At 43.2% G+C, this 24741-nt stretch overlaps 1 protein-coding gene across 15 annotated transcripts in view; it reads left to right on the plus strand.

Moving 5' to 3' along the window:
* Nucleotides 1-24741, plus strand: part of PPP6R3 (protein phosphatase 6 regulatory subunit 3) — a 122769-nt gene that overhangs the window by 17222 nt on the left and 80806 nt on the right. For 11 of the 15 annotated variants that reach the window (XM_069565607.1, XM_069565610.1, XM_069565609.1 and 8 more), the window contains exons 2-3: nucleotides 4914-5009; nucleotides 21391-21543. The gene's annotated coding sequence lies outside the window, so the exon portion shown is untranslated. The remainder of the gene's footprint in view (nucleotides 1-4913; nucleotides 5010-21390; nucleotides 21544-24741) is intronic. The other 4 variants (XM_069565611.1, XM_069565617.1, XM_069565615.1 and 1 more) reach the window with 1 other exon arrangement.

Below are 24741 nucleotides of genomic sequence, written 5' to 3' on the forward strand. Positions count from 1 at the left end.
TACCGGGCATGTTTGTGTTTATTCCCTGAAAAAAGAAGAGTCCATTCCTGCCATTTACCATATTGTCAGGCCTACAACTTTTTCAGCTTTTGGTGTTAGTTCCTGTTGAATTGCCTCTTGATTAGTGTGAACCTTTGGCAGCCTGCCCTTGCTCATGTACCCACCTTACCCCCTTACTCATTGTTGTTCAGTCACTAAACTGCGTCCAGCTCTTGGTGAGCCCATGGACTGCAGCACGCCAGGCTTCCCTGGCCTTCATTATTTCCCAGAATTTGGTCCAACTCATGTCCATTGAGTTGGTAATACCGCCGAGCCATCTTGTCCTCTGTCACCCCTTTCTCCTCCTGGCCTCAGTCTTTCTCAGCATCAAGGTCTTTTTCAATGAGGCGGTTCTTTTGCATCAGGTGGCCAAAGTATTGGAGCTTCAGCGTCAGTCCTTCAGGGAATATTCAGTGTTGGTTTCCTTTAGGACTGACTGGTTTAGTATCCCTGCTGTCCAAAGGGCTCTGAAGAGTCTTCTGCACCACAGTTCAAAAGCATCCATTCTTCAGCACTCAGCCTTCTTTATGGTCCAGCTCATGTCCGTACATGACTACTGGGAAAACCATAGCTTTGACTATATAGACCTTTGTTTGTAAAGTGATGTCTCTGCTTTTTAAATACGCTATCTGGGTTTGTTACAGCTTTCCTTCCAAGGAGCAAGCATCTTTTAATTTCATGGCTGCAGTCATCATCCACAATGATTCTGGAGCCCAAGAAAATAAAATCTATCATGGTTTCCACTTTTGCCCCATCTGTTTGCTGTGAAGTGATGGGGCTAGATGCCATGATCTTAGCTTTTTTGAAAGTTGAGTTTTAGACCAGCTTTTCCACTCTCCTTTTTCACCTTCATCAAGAAGCTTTTTAGTTCCTCCTCACTTTCTGCCTTCAGGGTGGTATCATCTGCATATCTGAGGTTACTGATATTTTTCCCAACAATCTTGATTCTAGCTTGTGCTTCATCTAGCCTGGCATTTTACATGATGTACTCTGCATATAAGTTAAATAAGCAGGGTGACAGTATACAGACAATATACTCCAAATTATTTCGCTTTCTGAGCTCCAGCTTCTTCTATGTAAAATGGAAATAATATTAAAGTTCTCTTTTCCCCATTGAAGGTTAACTTTGGGTAATCTGAATTTGTATGGATTTTTTTTCCTTATGAGTTTATTAATGTAGAAATTATAAACTTTCATAGAACAAGTGATATGGCGAAGCTGACTTTGTTAATGATTAATACCTTATTTTATGAAATCTCTTACTGGCTTTGGTTTTGAAATCTTGACTGGTGGTAGGATGTTAAATTTTCTTTTTTACTCTTTTGACATTTTTTTGTTTAGAGGTCTTAGTTTAAAAAAATTGGTTAGTGTGTGATTATATTTACTTTGAAAAAAATAAAAGCAGATAGACTAAAATCTCTTTTGCTCACCTTCCCTCAATCCTTTTCTGTCTTCTGCTGTTAATCGTTTTTTTTTTTTTTTTTTGGTCTGTTTTCTTGATTTTCTTCTGTTTGAGTATTTATTTGTGTGCTTATAGAATGGGAAGCCCAGAGTTAGGCATACACACTTTTTTTTTTTAATCATTTATCACTTTTCATTGACTCCCATGCAGTACACAGAGATCTGATCTGCCTCCTTTTTAATTATATGAAGGTGTTTTTTATAGCCATTTCCCAGATCAGTGGGCTTTAGATTTTTTTTCTATCACAGACAATTTGACTTGCTTTTAGTTTCTTACAATAAAGCACTTCGAACTTAGAAGCTTTTCAAAGTTTAGTGTTTGGTACAGAAATAGGTAAAATACTGAATTATAAGCTGGATTCTTTGCTTTTTATCTTTATATATAAAGTACAACTGTTAAACAGTGGATGGAAACCTTGTTTTAGAAAGCTTTTCTCTTTCCTTTTCAAATGATGTATGACAGGTATGATGTTTTTAAGCTCGACTAAATGAAAAATTATTTAGCAGATCTTTTTTGCTATAAAAATATGTAACAAATTTGTATTTTAACCATTTAAAAAAATTAATAAACTTTATCTCATGGAGCAGTTTTAGGTCCACAGCAGAATCGGGCCAGCAGTACAGAGCCAGAAGCTCGTATACTCTGTCTCCCCACATGCCCCCTCCAGCTCTGTGGACGTACACTGACACGTCATTGTCACTCAGAGTCCGCAGGCTATGTTAGGTTCGGTCTTAGTGTCACGTATTCTTTGAGTTTAGATGTGTAATGACATATATCCAGCATCATAGTAGTCTACAGAACACTTCTACTGCCCTAGAAATCCTCTGTGCTTTGCCTGTTCATCCCTGCCTCAGGCTTAACCCTTGACAACCACTAATCTTTTTAATGTGTCTCTAGTTTTGCCTTTTCTAGAGCGAAATATGGTAGAGACCATATAGTATTGAAGCCTTTTTAGACTGGCTTCTTTCTCTTAGTAATATACATTTAAGGTTCCTCCATGTCTTTTCACTCCTTAAGAGCTCATTTCTTTTCAGTGCTGAATAATATCCATTGGTTGTACCACAGTCTATCCATTCTACCTGAAGGACATCTTGGATGCCTCCAAGTTTGGGCAGTTACAAAAAAGCTGATGCAGACATCTGTATGCAGGCTTTTCAGTTCAGTTGAGTAAATAGCATTGAGCATGATTGGTCTCACAGAATGAATTAAGAAGTATTCCTTCTGTTTCTGTCTTCTGAAAGAGACTGTAGAGAATTGGTACAACTGTTTTTTCTTTAACTCTTTGGTGGAAATCACCCGTAAACCCGTTTGGACATGATTCTTTCTGTTCCAGAAGGTTATTCATAAGTGACTCAGTTTCTTTAATAGATCTAGCCCTATTCAAATAGTCTTACGTGCGTTGTGACAGATTGTATCTGTCAAGGAGTTGGTCCCTTTCATCCAGGTTATCAAACCCGTGGCTGTAGAGTTGTTCCTAAGACTCTTATTATCCTTTTGTTGCATGTGAGATCTGTAGTGATTCCCCTCTTTCATTTCTAGTGTTAGTAATTCTGGTCTTTTTTCCTTAGTCTGGCAAAAGTCTTACTGATTTTATTGATTTTTGGGGGGAGGGGGCGGGGATACTCAGCTTTTGGGTTTGTTGGTTTCCTCTACTGATTTCTTGTTTTAAAATTATTTTCTGCTCTAATTTTTATTATTTCAGTTTCTGCTTAGTTTGGAATTAATTTGCTCTTCTAAGGTGAAAGCTTAGATTATTGATTTTAGATCTTTTTTTTTTTTTGATATGTGCTTTCAATTCTATAAATTTTAATCTAAGCAGTGTTTTTTTGCATCCCCCTAATTTTAATAAGCTGTATTTTCATTTTGTTCAGATATTTTTAAAGTTTCTCTTTTCTTTAATCCATGCATTTTTTACAAGTGTGGTTTGTAATCTTCAAGTACTTTGGGTTTTGCCAGCTGTATTTCTGTTGCTGACTTGGTTTGAGTGCATTGTGGTCTAAAGGCAGACACGGTATGATTTTTGTTCTTCGTTTGTTAAGGTGTGTTTCGTAGAGCACGGTCTGTCCTGGTGCATATCCCTGTGCGTTTAGGGATGGATAATCTGCTGGCGTTGGATGCGCCAGCCCGTACATATCAACTGTGCACAGCTGATTTTGATTGTTGGTGCTGTTGAGCTCTGTTGCGTCTTTACTGCTTTTCTGGTGGATATATCCGTTTCCGATAGAGGAGTAGTAAAGTTGCCAACTGTAAAAGTGAATTCATCTATTTCTCCTTGCAGTTTTATCTGTTTTTAACTTGTATTTTGATGGTTAGGTGTTGTTAGGTGCGTAGCATTAAGAGTTGTTATGTCTTCTTAGAGTATTGGCCCCCTTTTCATTTTGGTAATGACTCTTTTGCCCTGAAGTCTTCTCAGTCTGAAATCGCTATAGCTACTCCCACTCTGTTTACCAGTGTTAGTATGGTACAGCTCCATTCCTTTACTATTGAAGTGTGGGGTTTCTGTGTTAAAGTGGATTTCTTGTAGACAATGTATGGTATACCTGGGGGTAGGTTTTTATTTTCTGTATTTATCTTGCTAGTGTTCCCTGAGATTCCTGAGCTGTGGTTTGGTGTCTGTTATTAATTTGGGGAGATCTTGGTCATTATTGCTTCGAATATTGTCTTCTTTCCCCCCGTCTCCTTCCAGTATCCTGTTACGTGTATGTTAAACCCTTTATGGTTTCCCATGGTTCTTGGATGTCTTGCACCTCTCATCCCCATTTTTGTTTTTGTCTTTTCTCTTTGCTTTTCCATTTTGGAAATTTCAGGGGTCACATCTCCAAGCCCAGAGTTTCTTTCCTCAGCTGTGTCTAGTCTGCTACTGAGTCTATCAGAGACATTGCCTGTCTCTGTTAGTGTTTGGTCTGAAGCGTTTCTTTTGATCCTTTCTTCCAATTTTTGTTTTATTTTTTCTCTTATTGCATGTTGTCTACCTTTTCCACTAAAGCCCTTAGCTTTTCTGTTCTGATAATTCCAGCGCGTCTTGCATACATGACTTTTTGTTCTGTTTTGTTTTTTGGCTGGGGGGCACAGCACATGGCATGTGGGATTCTAGTTCCCTGACCAGGGATTGGACCTGCACCCCTGCAGTGGAGCCGTGGAGTCCTAACTATTGGGCCCCCAGGGAAGTGTCCCTGTAAGTGGCTGGTTGTGATGCTTGTTCAGTCTTTTCAAGCTACTTTTTGCCTTAGTATGCTTTGCAATCTTTCTGAAAGGCAGACGTGATACACTGGTAAAAGGAAATGTGAAGAGCAGATCTTCGGAAATGCAGTAGAGTTGTCTCGGGGACGGGAATGTTGTGCAGTGCTGCGCGGCCTCAGTCTTGGTGAGCTGTGACCTTCACCGGTGCTTCTCTGCTTTTTCCCTTCCTCAGGTGGTGCGGGATGGCTAGCGTGGTCTGGACTTGTGTGCTCCTCTTTCCTCACGCGGAAGGTTAGAGGGGCTGGAGCTGGAGATTCCCTTCCTCCAGGTAGGTTAGGTTCCGGTGAAACCCCAGCGGGTTAGGCTCTGGGAAAATAGCTTTTTTTTTTTTTTTGAAGATGAGCTTTGTTAAGGACCGAATGTCCTGATGTTTCAAAAAAAAAAAAAAAGTTCCTTTCCCCCTCCCAGAAACATGAGGGGAAAGGAAAAGTAAGTCTACCCACACACCCACTGAAGGACATTTTGGTTGCTTCCAAGTATGGAAGAAGCTGCTGTAAACATCTGTGTGCAGGTTTTTGTTGTTCGTGTTTTCAGCTCCTCTGGGTAAATACGAAGGAGCATGACTGCTGGATTATATGGTAAGAATGTGTTTAGTTTGTATGAAACTGCTGAACTGTCTTCCCAGTGCCTGCACCCTTTTGCACTTAGGTCAGCAATGACTAAGAGTTCCGTGGTTCCACACCTTCCCCAGCATTGCGGGGGCGGTGAGGAGGGGTGGTCAGCCTTGTGGACTTTGGCCATTCTAACAGGTGTGTGGTGGTATCACATTGTTCTCATAATTTGCGTGCTTTTGGTGCCATAATGATGTGGATCACAGCATTTTTAATGGCTGTATTTCATTGGATAGATAAGAACCTTGGGGTAGATAAAGTCTCTGTTACTCAGGTTCCATGGATTGTGGGCGACCTGATCGTTTGTCCTTTGGTGGTGCCCGCAGTGTCCTATGACCTCTATATTTGGACATTTCTCTCTTTTTCCTCCCCTGTTATGAACTCTTTGGACATTGTTATATATAAGACTTCTGACTCAGGATGAACACCTTAGGATGAGCTCATTAAAGCAGAGTAATTGGGTCAAGGAATGTATAGATTTACAAACCCTTTGATATCTATGGCCAGAAAAATTACCTTAGTTTATACTTTTACCAGCAGTTCCATCTAAATTTACATTAATGTATGTTTAAAGTCTTTTTTTTATTAGGGGAAGATTTTAACATCCGCAAACATAGAATAGTATAATAAACCCTCAGGTAATCAGCTCCAGCCCCATAAACCCAAGGTCAGTGGTGCCCCACTTACTCCTTCAGTCCCCACATTTCTCCTGGACTTGTCGTACTGGTTTAAATCTCTATTGAAGTGTGATAGAAATACAGAAGAGTGTACATCATAAATGGGTTTTCACAGTCTGAAACCCACCTGGGTACCTGGGTCCCAGGCATCGCCTTTGTCCACTTTCAGTCATGCCGTCTGCTGAGCGCAGCCAGGGTCCTTATACTTAGCTAGGTTGATTATTTCTGCTGAGTCTTGTTCCTTCCGTAATCTATGGTGTGTTCGTGTGTGTCTGAGCTTTTCCCTTGACATTGTGTGTGGGATTGTTGGGGATATACCTGGAGGTGAAATTGCTCGGTCGTGGAGGTGTGCATGTGTTCCCCTTTGGAAGCCTGTGGCTGCCTCTGCTAAAGTAGCAGTACCAGGCGACATTCCCCCAGCGCCGTGTGAGGGTCCATTTACTCCATCCTCTCTTGAGTGGCTCCTGTCTTCCATCCTTTTCATTTTACCTACGCTCCTGGCTGTGTGGTGATGCCTTACAGTAGCTGTAACCTGGGCTAGTGAAGTCAAGTACGTTTTCATGCCTTTTTTTGGTCAGTTTATTTTATAAAATTTTATTCATGTGTGGTTGATTTATGTGTTAACTTGCTATACCGCCAAGTGATTGTTGTATACACTTACACACGCACATACACGTCCTTTTTAATTTCATTTGTTTACTTATTTTTGACTGCACCATGAAGCATGTGGGATCTTAGTTCCTTCCACGAACTAGTATTGAACCCCTGCCCCCTGCAGTGGAAGCTTGGAGTCTTAACCACTGAACTGCCAGGGGAATCAAAATATAGTCATTCTTTTCCATCATGGTTTATCACAGCATATTGAATATGTTTCCCTGTGCTCTACAGTGGGACTTTGTTGTTTATCTGTCTTACATATAATAGTTTGCATTGGCTGATCCCAAACTCAGTCCTTCCCCCGCCCTGGCCATACCATAGTTATCCTTTTTTAATGAGTGTGCTGTGCTTAGTTGCTCAGTTGTGTCTGACTCTTTGGAACCCTGTGGACTGTAGCCTGCCAGGCTCCTCTGTCCATGGGGAATTCTGCAGGCAAGAATACTGGAATGGGTTGCCCTCCCCTCCTCAAGGGATTTTCCCAACCCAGGGATCAAACCCAGGTCTCTCGCATTACAGGTGGATTCTTTACCGTCTCAGCCATCAGCTAAGCCCAAGAATACTGGAGTGGGTAGCCTGTCCCTTCCCCAGGGGAAGTTCCCCACCCAAGAATTGAACCGGGGTCTCCTGCATTGCAGGCAGATTCTTTACCAGCTGAGCTACCCAGGAAGCCTTTTTTTTTTTCTCCTTTCAATGAAGAATGATATTTACGTCTCCTCTCTTTTTTCTATTGCATTGTCTATTTTATGTTGTTAGCTCTCTGTTGATTCATAACAGTTACCCCTAAACCTAGTGGCTTATGACAATGGTAAACATTTACTATCTCATAGTTTTTGTGATTTAGGAACTTGAAAGTGGCTTGGCTGGGCTGTTTGGCTTGGATGTATGTCATCAGCCTTCCAAGTCTTGACCAGAGTTGGAGGATCCTTCCCAAGGTGGCTCATTTTCATGCCCAGCAAGTTAGTCCTGGCTGTGGTGGGGAGGCCACAGCTCCTTTTCATGCAGGCCTTTGTCCTGATGCCTCAGCGTCCAGTCCTCAGGACATGGTGACCGACTTCGTCCTCAAAGAGAGAGATCTGACAGAAATAGCACCAAGTGGAAGTGATAATTTTTATGACATGACCTTTTTATGATATGACCTTTAATTTTGTCATATTCTGTTTGTTAGAGAGAGTCACTTACTTTGTCCCACCTTGGACAGTGAAGTTCCGTTTTCTGAAAAGTGTCAGAGTTTGTGGACAAATTTTCACACACAACACTTGGTAGGATTTGTTTTATTCTGGATATGAGTTTTTCAGGAGATATAAACACAGTGAGCGTCTCTGCCTGCTCTCTGGGTTGTCAGTGTGTCTTTTGAGGCAGAGGAGTTAATATTGATGTAATTCAGTTAGTTAATTTTCCCTTTATGGTTAGCCTAAAACTCCCACAAAGTAGTTGCTTGATGCTATCTAATGCCTAGTCAGAGTTGAAATTTTCAACTGTCTCAAATACAGTAATTTTTATATGTAGAGTTTTCTAATATTTTCAAATTGAGATCCAAATAAAGTCTAGCAGTTAAAACAATTCCCCCTGTACCTCTTACCACCTGTTTGTGGAAGACCTGGATTTTTTGCCTGATGTCCCCGCAGAGTTCTCTGTCGTGTAAGCAGGTAGTTGTGAGTGTCTGTGTTTGGGCGGTAAACTGGACTGTAGTTTCCTTGGCATTTCTTCTTTTGGTTGTGATTGATCTCTGGAGGTTTACTGAGGACCCAAATTGAAATTTTTAAAGGGTTTCCAACCTGAATCAGATAGAAATTCATTCAGATTATAGTCCTGTACTATGTCTTGAAATGCGCTCTGTGTGTGTGAGGCCGTCAAGAGCGCATGGTCTCTGTAGGAGACCTCATGCTGCCTGGAGGAAGCCTTACCCTCTGAGGGCACCACCCCCTCTGGTAGTTCAGATGTCACGGGGTGTAACATAAGGGGGTCTGACACATCTTTGGAGCGGGGTCCAAATCCTCACCTCCAGGGGTTTTGTTTTCTTTGTTGTTCTCACTTGTTACTGGAGTACAGTGCTGTGTTAATCTCAGGTGTACAGCATAGTGATTGGGCATTTGAATGCAGTCAGTCCCCTACATATAAACCTTGATACTGTGAGCTTTCAAAGGTTCGAACGTTTGTTTGCGTGTCCACTCAGTGTCTGGCGTGTGTTGTCCCGTGTGCGTGTCCTCTGCAAGTGGCCGTGCTTTTTGGTGCTTCCCAGTACTGTGTAGTGGAGCAGGCGGTGGCAGCCCATGCCAGTGTGCTCGCCTGGAGAATCCCAGGGACAGCGGAGCCTGGTGGGCTGCCATCTATGGGGTCGCACAGAGTCGGACACGACTGAAACAACTTAGCAGCAGTACTGTGTAGAGTACCGTAGCACACTGTTTCAAGCCCAGGATATCCGGAAGCAGGCAGAAAAGCAGCAGTGGTGTGGCTGGGACTGCTAAGACCAGATCTGTGACACAGGAAATGGCAAGGAGATTTTCTTCGTTTGAGGAGGTGCTGTGAGCTTTTGAGTCATAGGCCCCGAACATAGAACGGTGCCCAAGAGTTGCAGCAGCCGTTCAGAATGCAGCCCAGCACTACCGTGTCACGGGGGCGAGGAAAGGGACTGCTACCCAGACATCACTGGGTAGTTTTTTCAGGAGGGTAGATAGAACTGAATTCAGTAAGGGACCAGAACCTGCGCTGTCAAATGCCGTGCACGTCAGGCAGGAGTGACCCCGAGGCTCACCCTCCGTCTCCTGATGCGGACGACCCTGCAGCTCTGCCATCCCTCCCGCCCCTTCCTCCGGGCAGCGGCTCTTCTTGCCTGTTCACCCGATGCCATACTGGACTCTTCAAGGTACTGTACTGGGAGATTAGAAATGTTTTTTATGTTTTGTGTCTGTGTGCTTTTTATGTATTATTTGTGTGGAAAGAGCTTACACTGTTACAGTATAGCACTCCGTAGCCGACTGTGTTAGTTGGGCACCTGGGCTAGCTGTTGGGCTTATTAACAAATCGGGCTTACAGACGTGTTCTTGGAACAGAACTCATTTGTGTGGGGGGGACTTACTGTACATTATGAGATGATCACTACCCACCTCTTATTTATTAGACTTCCCATGTTAATAACCGCCTTCTGGTTTCTTTTCCTCCTTGTCCTGTCCACTAGCTTTCCTGCTCTCACGATGATCTTTTGAGTTGTGATGACTAATGTTTTAAGGGTTGATGACTCAAAATCTTATTACGCCACCTTGATTTTCCAGTCTTCCCCAGTTTCTGTCTTTCCCTTCTGATGGAAAATTTTAAAAATTAATGATATAATTAGAATGATTGTTAGAGAAGTAGACAACATATCTTAAAATTCATGTATGTGTAAAGTTTTCTTAACAGTTCTGAAATTAATTAGGAGGAGCTAGGTAGGTAAAAGGAGATCGTCACTTTATATGTGTTGTTTTAATAGTTTAAAAGGATGTATTTGCATAAATTCAAATGATGTTTTATTGTAAAAATGCAAAATATGAGAAGCAAAGAAGGCCTTTCTGATCCCACATTATGGGTTTTCCTTCATAAAAGGGCAGCAGTGAGCCCAGCTGGAACAGCGCAGCTGGAAGTTGGGACACATGAATCTGGTGGGCTCTGGAGAGCAGGTCTCAGTAAATATTTGTTGAATTAAACAACTAAGAAAGTAAAGTTGTTTTCCTAATAAAAATTGTACCTCAAAGTGTGGTTCAGCTTCAGGTAAGAGGTAAAATTTTCCATGTTTCGTTTTTAAATGAGTGTGTGTAAGGCATGGTGATTGTTGGCCATCATGCCTCCAGCAAATATCTGGGTGCCCGCCCAGTGCCAGGCCTGTGCTGTCTATACTTTGGTCACATGTGATTAAAATGATGGCATGCTGGTGCTCTCAGTGAATCAGGACAGTGTCTCAGAGACACAGAGCAAGCTGCATGTGTGATCATATGTTTTCTAATGGCCTCGTGAAACGGCAACAGGTAAAGTTAATTTTAATGTCTTTTAAACCAGTAATACAAAATATCATTTCAGCACGTCATACACAATTATTAATGAGGCATTCCACTTCTTTTTGTACTCAGCCTTTGAAGTCAGCTGTATTTTATACGTGAGCACTTCTCAGTTTGAACTAGCCATGTTTCATGTGCTCCAAAAGCCTGGCACGGCTGCCACAGTGGGCCCCACAGAGCAGATTATCAGCAGTGTCTTCATTGCTCACACGGAGGGGCAGGGGACATGGACTAGGAACCGAGGTAAACGGTGGCTTACAGGGCAGAGGCGCCGCAGAGGGGTAAGTTAGCAAGCTGCTTCTGTCCTCTGGGTGGTGGCCAGAGAACTGGAGAAGCGGAGGTGCCAGGAAGATGGAGCTGACACAGCTTTGGTGAATTGGATGTTGGGGGAAAGAGGAGTCCACCCAGCTGGGTGTGCCTTTTCTGGGAGGGGCGGACGTGGTGAGAAAGGGTTTGTTAGGTGATCGGTGTATGATAGAGAGCAAAAGCCTGTTTGCTGCTGCTGCTGCTAAGTTGCTTCAGTCGTGTCCGACTCTGTGCGACCCCATAGACGGCAGCCCACCAGGCTCCGCTGTCCCTGGGATTCTCCAGGCAAGAACACTGGAGTGGGTTGCCATTTCCTTCTCCAATGCGTGAAAGTGAAGTCGCTCAGTCGTGTCCGACTCTTCGCCACCCCATGGACTGCAGCCTACCTGTCTCCTCTGTCCATGGGATTTTCCAGGCAAGAGTACTGGAGTGGGGTGCCATTGCCTTCTCCGAAAAGCCTGTTTAGGAGAGATTAAATTTAATATGCTTGCAAGACATCCAAGGGCAAACGGGTGCCTGTGTTTGAGGTGCAGAGATGGCCTTAATCAGTTTTATAAATTTGAATCTCATTGTGTTTATAGAGGTATATTAAAAAACCTGCAAAAATGGCTTCATTTATTCAACAAAGCCCTTTAAAAAAGATTCTCCCCAAGTCTTGTTTGAGTTGCTGCCGTGATAGTGTGTGTGAATAGAACAAGTGGAAACTGACACCCTGGCCACTGTCGTCAGCCCGGGAGAGTGTACCTAGGCCGTGTCCAGTCTGAACCCGGTGGGAACCTCTGCCTTAGAGGACACTGCGAGGTGGCCAGTGAGAAAACAAGGAGGCTCTGCTCTCACAGAAGCCAAGGAGAGACTGTCAGTAAGGAGGGTCTAGCAGTGAAGGGTACTGACTGCTCTGAGAGTGAAGCTGAGACGAGGACAGAAGAGTTTCGCTTAGAGTAGCCCCACCGGGAGGGCGCCGGCGACTTGAAGAGGCAGTTTCAGTTGAGTGGTGCAGACAGACACCGGACTGGACTGAAGAGGGGAGGCTCTGTGACAAAGGGCCCCTTTTCTTTTACTTTTCAAGAACCACTACAAATCATTGAGAAGACAGACCCAGTAGAAAAACAAACAAAGGATATAAACAGACAGTTGGAGAAAAGTGGAGTATAAATGGCTCTTAGAGAAAACCAGTGCTCCCAAGAGAAGAGGATCCTGGGCATGGGTGTGAAGAGCCAGGCGGGGTCTGGTGGGAGTAGCCATGGCCGCCGGGAGAGCCCTCGGGCTTTGTGTTCCTAACCGGAAATGGGCCTTGTTTAATCCAGCAGTTCCACTTCTGGAAACTCTGGCATTTTTTGATGGTAGTAAAAATTGAAACTAAATGGTCATCAGTGGCGTCCTGGTTAAATCACCTGTAATGTAAAGGAAAGTCAGTATCAGATAAAACATTTGGTTTTGTTTTTTTCTACCATGCTGTAAATGGTACTTTGAGAGTGAGCCCGTCCCTCGCACCATTTTATAAGATGGAGAAAAGTACCAGTGGGTCTGTTACTGGCACAGAAGATATTTGAAAATACACCTTTGGAGAACAGTGTTAATTAAGCCTGTCGTTCTCTCTTGATCTGCCTTTTAGCGCACTGCTCATAAATTATTATCCACTATTCCCTTCTCCTGTTTCCTGTTAGGATTTTTTGTCCTGTTTTTCATATGTTCTGAGTTATAGACCACAGGAAAGACGGATCTAACATGTCTTAAAGGTTCATGGATGAATTCACTCCCGTTGTCCTTATTTCACCTGAATACAGCCACAGCTCCTTTCACCAGAGGATCGTTTTACTTGGTTGGGATCATTGACAGAGTCAGCGAACGTCTGGTGTGGTCCGAGAAGCGAGTGTGTAGCTGCTGCCGCCTGCCTGGTGGAGGGGAGGCTTCCTTGGCGCACTTTGTGGGAGGGAGGGACAGTGCAGCCTGGGCGGTGCGTTCTCGAGCCACCTGCATTCACCCGGTGTTACTGAAATCCCTGCTTTGGAGAAAGCAGCATGTCCCATATGGAATTTAATCAAACACAAAAAACTGGGCACCCATAAATAGACCAAGCCGGTCTCCCAGCGGAGGACACTGATACGGTGTAACTTTAAATTCTCTATCACTGGGACTCTCTACTTTAAGATCTTGTTTAAATTTAATTTCTTTTGAGTGTGAGACTGCGGTTATTCGTTGATTCCTTTTTCTTCATTTGTTGGAGTATCTTGGTTTCACTTATGTTTCTTCGTAGAGCCACAGAAAAGTAGTAGTTTAGGATTTGAAGCATCAAGGCTATGGTTTTTCCAGTGGTCATGTATGGATGTGAGAGTTGGGCTGTGAAGAAGGCTGAGTGCCGAAGAATTGATGATTTTGAACTGTGGTGTTGGAGAAGACTCTCGAGAGTCCCTTGGACTGCAAGGAGATCCAACCAGTCCATTCTGAAGGAGATCAGCCCTGGGATTTCTTTGGAAGGACTGATGCTAAAGCTGAAACTCCAGTACTTTGGCCACCTCATGCGAAGAGTTGACTCATTGGAAAAGACTCTGATGCTGGGAGGGATCGGGGGCAGGAGGAGAAGGGGACGACAGAGGATGAGATGGCTGGATGGCATCACTGACTCGATGGACATGAGTCTTAGTGAACTCTGGGAGTTGGTGATGGACAGGGAGGCCTGGTGTGCTTCGATTCATGGGGTAGCAAAGAGTCGGACACGACTGAGCGACTGAACTGAACTGAACTGAAACGATCATTTAGTCTAATCCTCTCATCTTACAGTTACAAAAACAAGCTTGAAAAGGTGAGGTTACTTGTCCGAAGGTAGACTGAACTGAGTCAGTGTTCTCGTGGTCTTCCCCGTTAAGTTTGATGGAGTGAGGAGTAGTATGATACCCTTGCGTGATCAGAGGGAGGTGACCTGCCAGAAGCTTGAGGGGGAAGTATGGCTTTAATTACTTCACGAAGGCCTTAGAACTTGTTGACCTGCTGCCCTAATTTATTTTTAGTCACAGAGACAATCGGAACTCTCTTTACATATTTTGGTTGAGGAAATTGAAGCCTATAGATGTGAATTTACCCAAGATTGTAGTCTATAAATGTTTTATTCTGTGCTTTAATGTGAGCTGGGACGGTGCAGTCCGGTAAAATAGTATTCTTTTATCTGTGCTCAGTGGGGCTATTTAAATTAAAATTGAGAATTCAGTTCCTTAGTCTTAACTAGCTGTATTGCTGGTACTCATGACTGTGTGTGGCCAGTGGCTTACTGTATTGGACAGTGTAGGCACAGAGTATTTACCTTAAAAAAATTTTTTTTTTTTTTTACAACTTTAGAAATGTTGGTGCTGGATACCAAGTTATGAGTATGATTAGAATTGCCAATTAGGAATCAGATTTGTGTTTAAAAGTAGGGGGAGCTTGTGGCAGTGCTTGTGGTTGTGACTTGGGCCCTTTCTCCATTCCTATTTCATCTACTCTTTAGGCCACACCAAGAGACTATTTGAAGGGATTTTCCTTTTTCATCTCTTAGATATCTTGGTTTGCTAGTTGAAAATCCCATTCCTGGGTTGAGTTTTCAGTGAATACATTCATTCACCTTCGTGTTGCTTAGCATGTTTTCCAGTCTCTGTACTTGGGTTTCACATATTGATCGCTTGGTTACCACGATGTCCTATAGCAGGTTGATGCCTTTCTTGTTCTTGTACTGTGGATTATGGAAGTTTCAGCTTTTACGTCAAATTAAGCTTGCTGTGTAACTGTGGGTGAGCCAGCTAAGTGTAGTTTTGGCGATTGGAAGGAACCCTGCCATCTTTCGTACCATTGCTCCACCTCTCTGCACGCTGACATTGTAATAGGCAGAGTTGGTTTTCTGAGCTTTACTTTGGATGCTAATTTACTAATTTATGATTTGGCTCCATTTTAATAGCAACTTCATTGGATTGGCTTTATGCACAATGGCAGTGATTTGAGCGTCCATTAGGGTGCATAGCCAGACGGTGATGTCATCTGATTAGGGGCCAAAGTTTTTATTTAAAGTACTTTACATTCATGATTTTGCTTTTGGAAGGTGGTAGTATGGATTTACCTTGAGTGTTTAACACTTTAAAAAGTAGTCTTTTCGTATTCTTGGTACAGGTAGTTTTGATTACTGGTTTCAAAGCCTGTATTTTTGCCACAGCTTATACTAAATTGCTATTTCTGAAATTAGCTGATAGTTACATATATGTGTGTGTGCATATATATATAAAATACATATACACAATTATTTTATGTATAATATATACTGTATATATATAAAGATGTCTCTGAAAATGATGTTACTCATTTAGGTTGTTTCTCTCAATTATGAGTGTCTGTGTGCTCATTTTTGATGATTTTTGTGGTCAGAATATGGGGGGGGTTATTTTATTTTCTGTGTGCTAGGCATTGAGGATAAAATGTTGAATAAAACTTTATAGAGATGGATTGTCTTCCCATCTCACTATCTTGCATCTTTTTAGACTTGGGTGTTTGGGGAACACGTGTGAGCACGCTTGCAGAAAAAGGATTATTAAAATCCACATGGGAACGATTGAGTTGGCCTGTCTCAGGACTTGCTGGTAACAGTAGTTGCTTGCTTCTGTGTGTCCAGGCTGTTTCACCTGTTTGTAACTGAGAGGTTGTTTTTAGTTGTTTGTGTATGATATGTGATACAAGGAGAAAATATTTTCTTACCTGTTATGTAATAGCTGTAGTTTCCTCTTGTGAATTTGCATCTGTGAAGAATATCAGGGAATTTATATTAAAAATTCATGTAAGAGCATAGAGAGAGGTTATTATTCCTTTTTTCCCCCAAAGTGAATTAAAAAAAAATTCAGTTTTCTTTTGGAGTAAGTCCTTTCTTATTATTCTCAACTACAAAATAGGAATAATACCTAAGAGGATTGAGAAGCTCACGTATAATGCTGGCACAGAGGGCTTGTAAGGGTAGACGTTCACTCTTGCTATTCTCGAGTTCTGTGACTAAGCAAGTACATATTTAGTTACTGTTTAGTTGAGAATCTGTTCCTTTGCTGTTTTAGGCTAAACCCAGCCCTCATTCTTGACTGATACTTTTATAATCATGTTCTAACATTCTCTTCATTGGCCTTGATCAGACTGATTGGTATTGGAAAGAGGAGACCCTTTCTGATATGGCTGTTGAGGAAAATGGGGCACCTTTAAGGAATGATTCCTTTAAGGAATAAATATGAGAGTAGAAGTATATTATCTTAAAAAAAAAACACCCTTGTTTTCCCTTTTTTGAAGGGGCGCCTCTGGATCCATTTCCTCTGAGAGAGTAACACTGTCAGTTGTTATAGCCTGAATGTTTGTGTCCCCACCCCAAGATTCATATGTTGAAACCTAATCCTCAGTGTGGCGGTTTGGGGGAGTGAGGCCTCGGGGTGATGAGGTCATGAGGGTGGAGCCTTAATGAACGGGCTTGGTAGTCCCCGAGGGTTCCCTCACCCGTTCCTGCTGTGTGAGGACCCCACAAAGGCCACTGTCTGAACCAGGAAAGGGGGTCCCCACTAGACGATGGACTTCCCAGTCTCAAGAAGTGTGAGAAGTAGAGTTCTGTTGTTTGTAAGTTTGAAGTATGGTATTCTGTTACAACCCAGGACTAAGACGTCAGATGATTCTTTAGTAGCAAATCTCCGTTTTCCTCCTTCAGCTTCTCTGACTTCGTGCAGTTGGGCCCGCTGTTCCGTGGCCTTTCTCATTTTTGTCCTTGCCAGGATTGGGAACTCTTCAGTCTTCATTAATCGAACAGTGCTGTTCTCATTCCACCTTCACCGTCAGCACCATCTTGGTGCCCACCGGCGCAAAGCCGCAGTTCCCCCCCATTTTACTTCTGTCCGTTTATTATTTCACCGAGTCCTGCTTCCTTCTTTCTGTAATTTGCTCCTGTCCATGGCCACCAGCACCATATTTAAACTTCTGATTATTTTTATATTAGGTTTATAAATTTACTGAAACAGGAAGGAAGTTGAGAGTTAATTTAGCCCAGCTCCTTTATTTTGTAAATGAAGAAGTGGAGCCTCAGGTCAGGTGGCTTGTCTCAGGTCACACAGCTAGTGAGCAGCTGATGTCACACGTCTCTGGTCTCAGCATGTAATGCTCTCTCCCAGTCTAATATTCTTCTTAAAATGTGTTTGAAAAAAATTATTTTGGGGTCAATTTTGCATACCTCCAGTTAAGGGTGAACCAGTTTTAGGAGGTTGGATAGATGACAGCATTTCCTAGGCACCCCTCCCTCTTTTCTCTCTTCCCTGAAGGTAACTATATTACTTAGAACTCTTTTAGCCCATTAAAAAAAAAAATACATATTTACCTCCATATGTCTGAAGAGCATTTTGGAAGAGTTCATACTTGTATGCATGCTTGCTGATTCTTTTTCTTTTTAGTTTTAAGTCTGTTGATTTCCTGCTGTGAAAAGATAGGGCAGATAAGGATTCGCTGCCGCGCCCCCCCGCCAAACTGCACCCTTGTCCCTGTCTCTCCAGTATAGTTCTACTGCCATTTTGGTTAAATCAGTATTTATCTATTATTACTTGTGATGCTGTTAATAGTGTCAAGGGGTACATTACAAATACTTTTTGTAAACAGCTTCTGGTTTTCCTAGGAAATGTTGCCTTTTTTTTGTTTAGTGTATCAATCACTAATTTAGCCTCAAACTTTCAGCCAGTTACATATTCAGCTTAATCTCTTGAAGAAATTGTACCTGCTCCAGACTGGGGTGCTTGCTCTCCCCGCTGGGACCCTGGGAGTCCTTGCCTCTCTTCTCCATCGCCCACTTCTCTGCTGTCGTCTTCCGTGGTGTTCTCCCTCTTGGTTTAGTGGAGCACAGTCTCTAGCAGTTTCCTGTGAGAGTGGACTGTGGGAGGTAAATCTTCTGAGACTTTCTGTGTATTCTTTATTGATAGATTGGCTGGGTATAGACTTCTGGGTTGGAAATAATTTTCCTTGTGTTTCCTCACACACACACATGGTTGGAAATAATTTTCCTTATGTATTTAGTCTGCTGATTACACACACACACACATCTCCCTGACACACACACACGTGTATCTTCCTGAGGATGTCAGATAATTTTTTAAGGCACTTTTTTCCTTGTATAGTCTTTTCCTCCATCCTGCATTTTTCTGTCTGTTCTGTTCTCTGTGTTTCATGATATAGGTTTTCCTGATATGGTATCAGAACCTGTGTTTTTCATTCATGTTTAAAAGTTACACACAACACACAGAGGTGAATTCATACGACAGTTCCATTCTTTCTCAGCTTTGTTCACTGTCTATGAACATAGTTTCTCAGATCTTCACTTCTAAATCACATCTTCCACTATACGGAACGAGGAGTCCTTGATAAGGGAATATGCAAAAAACATGAAAAGTACACATTCCTCTGCTTGAAGGGGTTCCCTTTGGCCAGAGCTGGGATAACTTGAGCATCAGGATGAATGGTGGTATCGATAAATTAAGAACCCATGAGTCCATACTAGTAATGAATTAACGAATGAGTGGGGAGAAGGAAATATACTTTAGTTCCAATGCCAGCTGATAAGTGTAGGAGGAACAGTAGATTTACAAAATAAACATAGTCTTGTACCTGTCAGTAGCAATTGATTCAAGTAGCAATTGCCAGAGGTTACTAAAACTACTGGGTGAATGTTTTAAGAATGTAATGTCAAAATTTATCTCCATACAGATTATTTACTAGTTAATTAGTGAGGGGAAAATGGTTATTTTACAGTGAAGAAATAAGACAAATATTTTCACTAAGTGATCAAAATCCCAGTAATGGGACACATTGATACCATCTTACTACTTATGTGATACTCTAGGAAAAACAAACCTCACTTACCACTTGTGTGGTGTTACTGCCAGAAATTCATACCCTGGGTTCTTCAGAGATGCCATGAAAGACAGAACTGTTCTAGATGGAGACACAGTGCCAGGTGTGATTCGTGAGCCTGAATTGAGGTGAACGGGGCTTGCCATCAGGGACATCACAGAACAGTTGGCAGAATTGGAATGTGAACTGTATAGTCTATATGGGACTGTTAATGTGTTAAATTCCTGATTGTGACATAAGTGCTGTGGTTGTATAAGAGAGTATCCTTGATCTTAGGAAATACCTAGTGAACCATTTAAAGATAAAGGGCGTGATGGCTGTAGAAACTCAAATGTTTGGGATGGGAGAAAGCGAAAGTGATTTGGTAATTAGTTGTGAATCTAGGTGAAGGCTCTGTGGGAGTTTCTTGTTCTGCTCTTCAAACTATTCTGCAGGTTTACGATGAAAATTTAAGATGAAAGTACGGGTGGCTGATTGGAGACTCCGTTTGTGCGTAGGGCCTCATTGAGTGGGAACTGTTCATCAGAGTGACTGGTTGAGCTCCTTTGGTTGGGAAGTCCCCAGTGTCAGGATTTTCAGGCCTTTGCTTCTTGAGGTCAGTGATTAGAAGTCAGCAGTCTTCCTCCTAGCTGGAAACGGCAGAGCCCAGTAGGAGAATCTGGAGCGGGCAGGGTGGGCAGATGAGTGGGCCTCACTCTGCATTCTTTCTGCAGTTCACAGGGGCCCTCTGTTTTTAGTGGCAAACCCATCCTCAGCTCTGCAGGGGTCGCCATCCTTTCTGGCTTCCTCTTGTCATCTGGGGCTGGGAGGGATGGAAGAAGGCCAAGGGGATTTGGGAATCTTCAGTGTTCATTGAGTAACCTTTTTCAGCCAGTTCCTTTTGCTTCCTTCCAGCACTCCTCTAATTTTGTTGGTTCTTGGGATTATGCCTTTAAAAGGCAGGACAAAACACCAAAACAGTTCTTTCACTGTAGTTTTAGAGACGTTTCAGTGTGTGTTCAGTGCACGTTCTTCCCCCAGCAGTGATAAGGGTGCGCTTCCGTACCACTTCATTCTGTTTCTATCTTTTGATCTTGTTCCTCACATTCTCTCACTTTGGAATAACCAGATTTCTTACTATCAATAGTATAGACCCACTGTTTCCCGTGATTTGTCTAAGGGAAAAGACCGCATAATTAACACAGACCTTTTCCCAGAAAAGTCTTACTTTTTACAACTTCATAAGCACCTGGATTTGTGATGCTCTGAGCATGTTTGAGGGCTGTTTTATCATTTGGCTTCCCTGGGCAGGAGTATGCAGCACGTTGGGGCTGGCAGGTCGGTACAGCTCTGCTGGGAGCCTGTGATTGACCAGCCTGGAAGTGGATGAAGTGGGTGGTCTTGACTGGTGGGAGAAAAAATTTAAGATCACTTAAGGGCCCTGCAGCTGCTCAAAGTTCAGTATCAGACGTGTGGGGCACGTATGCATTTTGTGGAGTACATAACTTCATTGGATTTTTAAAGGGCTCTGGAACCTGTTCCATGGAGAGGGGTTGTGATGGGACTAGAATTACCTGCAACATTTAGAAACCCACTCATTACACCAGCACGCTGAGTTAGTCACATCTGGGGACTGTGGAGGTGATCTGTTCTTATGATGTAAAGCAAAAATCTAGGCGATTAGTTAAGTTTTTCAAGGTTTTGTTTAGAAAACATTTCACTGGTAAAATGCTTTGTTTTCAGAATCAAATATTTTCTTCATAACAAACTAGGCTTTTGTTGATTCATTTTCTTTTAGCAAGTGGTTAGCATCGTTTCTATTTATTATCTTGTTTGAGGGAAATTGTTTAGTTAATCACCCTGTAGTGTGAGTTTTGTGGAACAAAGGCATGAAATGAACAGCATTTATTTTGAGACGCCTTGTAGACTGCATCCTTCTAAGACTTCTGGTCAGTATATTGTCCATAGTTTGTGTCTTTTCCTGCAGTGTTTAGGTTTAGACGAAGTGCCTTGAAAGACAGTGTAAAGTCCTTCATGTGTAGCATCTGGTTAATTGACATTAGAGACAGGATTTGGCTGCAGCTAATGCTTCAGTGAACTTAATGTTTAGTTCACAATTTCTGGTAAGTGACCGTTGTTTAAAGGTATTACATGGGGCTATAAGAGAGTACTTTAAAAATCTGTTTTAGTAATTTAGAATGTGATGCCTTTGCTGGTAACTAACCCTGTGTTGAGTGAGCAAGTCATTGATGTTTCCTGAGGTAAAGATAAGCGTGTGTGTTTTATTTGCCCATTCTTATGTCTCTCTTTCTGGGTTATTGTTTAGTGTAGGCTAAGAGCTGAGGCAGAAGGGTGGCCATGCCTTTTCCCTCTTGTTACATAGAAAACATTTCAGTTAGCCAGAACTTTTCAGTCCTCTGAGGTTTAGTTGTGTGTGAAGACCTCGTGCCATTATCTGAGTGGCAGCTTTCATTAGACTGAGAAAGAACGCACTGTGATTTTGGCTCTCTTTTTCTTTATAGGAGAACTTCTGTTCAATGTCCACCATCCTACTTTATTCCTGCTGATCTGCTAATGCAATAAATTGGAAGACAACCATTTCCAGGAGAACCTGTAATGGGCAAGGAGCCACAGAGAAGAAAACATTTCTTTAATTTTTAAACTTGGTTTGAAAGGTAAGGTCACAATGATTATGAGGAGTTTCTTTCCATGAGTTACATCAAGGAAAGCAGTTTTCTGTTGTGAAACCCTGGAGTCTAGGTGGACCCGTCTGGGTCATCTGTTTGAGATGACCTGGTTCTGTGACGCCATGGTATTTTTAGGAAATTAAATAGCAGCCTCTGTAGTTTGCTCTGGGATGTCTTGGAATCAGTAGCACCCTTGGGATTCCCAGTTTCCAGAGGATGGGGGTTGGGGTGGGATCGAGCTGGGCCCTAAGGGCCAGATAAGGCGGCATGCCAGCAAGACTGCTAGTAGAGACCCACCTGCCGCCCCTTGGTCACCTGGCCCTGTGTGTGTATTGGGGGGTGGGGGGCTTGTTTTGTGTCGTACCAGCCAAGGGGCATGTGGCTTCTAGCCAGCCGCCTGACTCTTTTGAGTCTTAATTATTATCACCTTGCAACTCTTTGCTGAGGTTTTTTGTTAGAGACCAGAGGTTAACTTTGCATACTTGACTTTTCGGCCATTTGGCACTTAAAAGAAAGTGGCATGGTAGGACCTTTTGGGGGATGTGCCCACCTCCTTGATCCAGTTTCACTGCCCTGTAGTATCTGGAGGAGCAGGTGGGCATGGACCATTTAATCACCCACATTTCTGGCTTCAGTGTCTCAGGAGATACTACAGCGGTTCAGGTGTGACAGGTCTCTGCCTCCAAACCCCAGTGAGCGCCTCGAATTCCTAGGCAGTGAGCCCCTTTGCCTGGGCCCTCACCCTCAGCACCGCCTTCTGCTCTCGCAGTCAAGCACCGGCTCTTTCTTAGGTTACCTTCACATCTCCTGCTTTGTCCCACTTCCTGTTGCTTATTTATCTGTGGCTGTGCTGGCTCTTGGTTGCTGCCGGGAACGGGGGCTGCTCTGTTGTGTGCAGGCTTCTCAGTGTGGTGGCCTGTCTTATTGGGGATTCTAGGCTCTGGAGCACGGGCTCAGTATCAGTAGTTGCTCAGTTGCTCTGCAGCGTGAGGGATCTTCCTGGATCAGGGATCGAACCCGTGTCTCCCGCATTGGCAGGCAGATTCTTTACCACTGAGCCACCATGGAAGCCCCTGTTTTGTCCAGCTTTTATCTTCATATTATTCTTGATACATCCTGGGTGGAAGAATTCCCTTCAGTGAATTCCCATTCACTCTTGGTGCCTTGTCTCATGTGGTTTTGTTTGGTTGCTTTGTTCAGGGGCCCAGCCCCTTGTCCCTCTGCCCCGTAGGTCCTCACTCTGCAGACCTGGGCTCCTCAGTTGCCTGCCTGCCTGCCTGAGTGGAGAGCTCAGTCGAGGGGTCAGCTTTATTAATAAGTCCGGGAGCATGCAGTAATAAACTGATCTGACTGTCTGACTCATATATAATAAAGAGGATATTTGTAATGTACATGATCATGTTGTTTTGTCTTTAGCTGCTGGTTTGGACCTGGGGGCAGTGGGAACAGGGGTGCTAATTTATCAGAACCCCACGGAGACCTCCAGCTTGAATTCAGGTGGTTATTTTACAGGTTCACCATGTTTTTATGTTTATTGGGCAGTATAAATTATTGGTAACATTTATCCTTTTTTTCTATTGTGATCTATTCTGAGATCTATTGGATCTCAGAAACTAAATCTGTCTGGTGAAGCCTTTTTTTCTTCGTATGCAAAATTCTACCACCATCAGTGTAGCGGCAAGAGAGTCAGGCCCGATGAGTGCCTGGGCACACGCGGCAGACTCCACTGCACGCTGTCGTGAGTTCATCTTTGTTCCGCGTCTCCGACAGTATTCTGCCTGTACTTGTTTCACACGGACTGTTCATAGAAGCTAACTCTTCGTCACTTCGGACTCCTCAAATAAATGACAACTCCAAGATCTTAAATTCATCAGGAATCAAGGAAAGTCATCATTGGCTTCTTTAACTTGTTAACAAACCAGCTTTGACTGAAGTCTTCTTTTCGTTTTTTTATGAAGCAATTTTCCTGTTCTAAGACACCCCTCTTAATGCTCTCTGCGCTCCCCTGTGAGTCGGGAACACTGCGGTGGCTGCCTGGAGTGCCGATGCCACATGCAGCGGCCCTTTGGCACAGGGATGGCATGATTGCATGAGACACAGTGCTTTGCCCTCTAAATTCCCAGCACAGTTGTCCACATCACGCTGTTCCTTAGAAACACAACATTTGAAGTCCAGATTTTCTTGCCTTGTTTTGACATGTTGGGTGTGCTCTCGAAATAATAAAACGCTGCGCTACAGCATATGGCACTCGGAGCCCTGTGGCTTTGCCCCCGTGTCTGCAGTTTGCATTGCCCACCTGCAGTGCCTGCGTGTGGCACTGTGGGGATGTGAGGCCTGCGTGTTGCCTCTTGTCTCGACTGCTCAACCCTGCCCTTCTGCCGTGAGAGCAGCCAGAGGCAGGCTGTAGAGGAGGGCTTGACTGTGTTCCCTTAAAACTGTATGGACACTGAAATTTGAATTTCACTGGATTGGTACAAGTCATGGAATAGCATTTTTTGGATATCTTCCCCCCACCCCCTCAGCCCATTTTCAAACAGTGAAAAGGTAAAAACCATTCTTTGCTCAGGCGCTGTATAAAAAATACGGCACATCAGATCTGGCAGCCTCAGTCTTGTACCCCGAGGCGTTCCATGCCTCTGGAGTCATCTCATACACTCATGGCAGAAAGAAATTGGAGTGGGAAACGATGTAAACTGAAAAGATTCCGTGTTGGGTTTTGCTGTTGGTTGGATTTTCCTGTTTCTTTGCTTTTTGTTTGGAGGAGCCTTAAGCGTGTGGAGTCGCCTCGTGGTCTTTCTGCTAGGCAGTCTTTTATGAATCCCTGATTCTAGTATGTACCTATGTTTGTAGAGCCCTTCTTGAGTGCCAGGGACTGTGCTGAGTGCTTTTTACTTTCTTTTCATAACCTTTTATTGTACATAGGTATGTAGCTTATAGAGATACATAGTTGAAAAATCAAATGGTATCACAAGATTTATAACAAAAAATAGCAGTCCTCTGTTTCATCTTGGCCATCCTATCCTCTCTGCATCCTTGGATTACTCACCAGGGACTGCTCCCTCCATCTCTTAGCTGATTGCTCATCTCTGCTTCCTTTGCGTTTCTGTGTCAGGTAACCGTAGGTCACTGAAGTCACTCGTTCGTGTCTGACTCTTTGCGACCCCATGGACACCAGGCTCCTCCGTC

The sequence above is a fragment of the Ovis canadensis genome, chromosome 21 (genome assembly GCF_042477335.2).
Source record: "Ovis canadensis isolate MfBH-ARS-UI-01 breed Bighorn chromosome 21, ARS-UI_OviCan_v2, whole genome shotgun sequence".
Classification (NCBI taxonomy): domain Eukaryota; kingdom Metazoa; phylum Chordata; class Mammalia; order Artiodactyla; family Bovidae; genus Ovis; species Ovis canadensis.